This window comes from Micropterus dolomieu, linkage group LG18 (assembly GCF_021292245.1).
Source record: "Micropterus dolomieu isolate WLL.071019.BEF.003 ecotype Adirondacks linkage group LG18, ASM2129224v1, whole genome shotgun sequence".
Lineage (NCBI taxonomy): Eukaryota > Metazoa > Chordata > Actinopteri > Centrarchiformes > Centrarchidae > Micropterus > Micropterus dolomieu.
The window spans coordinates 13,014,821-13,018,303 of NC_060167.1; positions in this window are offsets into that span (position 1 = coordinate 13,014,821).

A 3,483-nucleotide genomic window follows, 5' to 3' on the forward strand; every position below is an offset into this window, starting at 1 on the left:
GGAGGAATAGTCGTAAGCATTCAAAGTCCACGGGGCATCATCAACCTGTTCACGTTTCTAACAGATTTTCCCCACTCAGCGACACACCCGCTGAGAAACCAACTCTGATCATTGGCAGCTCCATTTTGAGAAACGTGAATTTAGCGAAGCCAGCGGCCATAGTTAAGTGCATCCCTGGGGCCAGAGCGGGCGACATTGAGTCTTATTTAAAACTGCTGGCTAAGGATAAACGTAAATACAGTAAGATTGTTATTCACGTCGGCGGTAATGACTCCCGGTTACGCCAATCGGAGGTCACTAAGATTAACGTTGAGTCGGTGTGTACATATGCAAAAACAATGTCGGACACCGTAGTTTTCTCTGGACCCCTGCCAAATCTGACCAGTGATGACATGTATAGCCGCATGTCGTCATTCCGCCGCTGGTTGTCAAGGTGGTGTCCAGCAAACGATGTGGGCTTTGTTGATCATTGGCAGACTTTCTGGGGAAGACCTGGTCTGATCCGGAGAGACGGCATCCACCCCACTTGGGAAGGAGCAGCTCTCATTTCTAGAAATCTGGCCAAGTTTATTAGTGGACCAAATCCATGACAACCCAGAGTTGAGACCAGGAGGCAGAGTCGCAGTTTAACACACTTCTCTGCCCTTCTTTTTCAGCAGTTACCCACCCAAAACCCTACGCAGAGTCGCAGTCTAACACACTTCTCTGCTCCTCCATTTCAGGAGTTACTTAGTGAAAACCCTATATTGACGGTGTCTGCCCCCCGACCATCGAAATTATTTAAAAAGGTAAACAGAAGAGGAGCTGTGCATAAAAACCTCATAAAAATTAAAACCACAAGAGCAATAGTGCAAAACAATAGGAAAATTAAATGTGGACTCTTAAACATCAGATCTCTCTCTTCTAAAGATAAAGTTAGTAAATGAACTAATATCAGATTATGATATTGATTTATTTTGTCTTACTGAAACCTGGCTGGGTGATGGAGAACATGTTAGCCAAAATGAATCCACCCCTCCCAGTCATATTAATACTCACATTCCTCGAGGCACAGGCCGAGGAGGTGGAGTTGCAGCTATCTTCGAATCTAGCCTACTAATCAGCTCTAAACCTAAACTAAACTATAACTCATTTGAAAGTCTTGTTCTTAGTCTTTCGCACCCAAGTTGGAAATCACTGCAACCAATTCTTTTTGTTATAGTGTACCGAGCACCTGGTCCGTACTCTGTTTTTGTCCATACTCTGTTTTTGTCCTTAAAACGGACAAAGTTATTATTGTAGAGGATTTTAATATTCATGTGGATGTTGAGAATGACAGCTTCAGTACTGCGTTTAACTCTCTGTTAGATTCCATTGGCTTCTCTCAGAGTGTTCATGAACCGACTCACTGTTTTAACTACACCCTCGACCTTGTTTTGGTATACGGTATTGAAATTGAACATTTAATAGTGTTCCCATAGAATCCCTCTTTATCTGACCACTGTTTGATAACTTTTCAGTTTGTATTGCTGAACTACACGCCATTGGGCAAAATTTTTTATACAAGATGTCTGTCTGATAGTGCTGTAGCTAAATTTAAGGATGCGATTCCATCAGCTCTAAATACATTATCTAGTCACAAAGTAACGGAGGACTCCGATGCTAATTTCAGTCCCTCCCAAATCGATCATCTTGTTGATAGTGCTGCAGGCTCGCTGCGAATGACACTCGACTCTGTAGCCCCTCTAAAAAAGAAAATAATAAAACAAAGACGGTTGCTCCATGGTATAATACTGAAACTCGCAAATTAAAGCAAATATCACGGAAACTTGAGAGGAATTGGCGTTCCACCAAACTGGAAAATTCTCGTTTAATTTGGCAAGATAGTCTTAAAACTTATAGGAAGGCCCTCCGTAATGCCAGAGCACCGTACTACTCCTCATTAATAGAGGAAAATAGGAACAACCCCAGGTTTCTTTTCAGCACTGTAGCCAGGCTGACAGAGAGTCACAGCTCTATTGAGCCAAGTATTCCCATAGCTCTCAGTAGTTACGACTTCATGAGCTTCTTTAATGATAAAATTCTAATTATTAGAAACAAAATTCACCAAGAACTGCCCTTAACTGGCACCGACTTATCTCTAAACTCAGGAACCTTAGAAACAGCTGTAGAACCAGATATATGTATAGAGTGTTTTACTTCCCTCAACCTTTACCAACTAACTTCAATAATTTCTTCATCTAAACCATCAACCTGCCTCTTAGACCCCATCCTGACTAGGCTGCTTAAAGAAGCTTTATCCTTAGTTAGCACTTCTATACTAGATATGATCAATCTATCTCTATCAACAGGCTATGTACCACAGTACTTTAAAGTAACTGTAATTAAACCTCTTCTGAAAAAGCCCAAACCTGATCCGGATGTTTTTGCCAACTAAAGACTTATATCTAACCTTCCATTTCTCTCTAAGATCATGGAGAAAGCAGTTGCTAAACAGCTGTGTGACTTTCTACAGAGCAATAGTTTATTTGAGGATTTTCAGTCAGGATTTAGAGTTCATCATAGCACAGAGACAGCACTGGTGAAAATTACTAACGAACTCCTTATTGCATCAGACAAAGGACTTGTCTCTGTACTGGTTTTATTAGATCTTAGTGCTGCATTTGATACCATTGACCATCAGATCCTATTACAGAGACTGAAACATTTCATTGGCATTAAAGGAAACGCTCTAAGCTGGTTTAAGTCCTATTTATCAGATCGATTTCAGTTTGTACATGTTAATGATGAGTCCTCCATGCATGCCACAGTTAGTCATGGAGTTCCTCAAGGATCTTTCCTCGGACCAATCCTCTTCACTTTATATATGCTTCCCTTAGGCAATATTATCAGGAAATATTCCATAAACTTTCATTGTTATGCAGATGATACTCAGTTATATCTATCGATCAAGCCAGATGAAACTCATCAGTTAGCTAAACTTCAAATGTGCCTTCAGGATGTTAAAACCTGGATGACCTGTAATTTTCTAATGTTAAACTTATTATGTATAAAGTTATTGTTCTGGGGCCTAAGCACCTCTGTGATGCATTATCTAAAGATATAGTTTCCCTTGATGGCATCGCCCTGGCCTCCAGCACCACTGTGAGGAATCTTGGAGTTATCTTTGATCAGGACATGTCGTTTAAGTCTCACATTAAGCAAATTTCAAGGACCACCTTTTTTCACCTACGTAATATTGCGAAAATCAGGAACATCCTGTCTAAAAATGATGCAGAAAAACTAGTTCATGCATTTGTTACTTCTAGGCTGGATTACTGCAATTCCTTATTATCAGGCTGCTTGAAAAAGTCCATTAAGACTCTTCAGCTGATCCAGAATGCTGCAGCACGTGTTCTGACAGGAACCAGGAAAAGAGATCACATTTCTCCTGTCTTAGCTTCTCTGCATTGGCTTCCAGTAAAATCCAGAATAGAATTTAAAATCATTCTTCTTACCTACAAA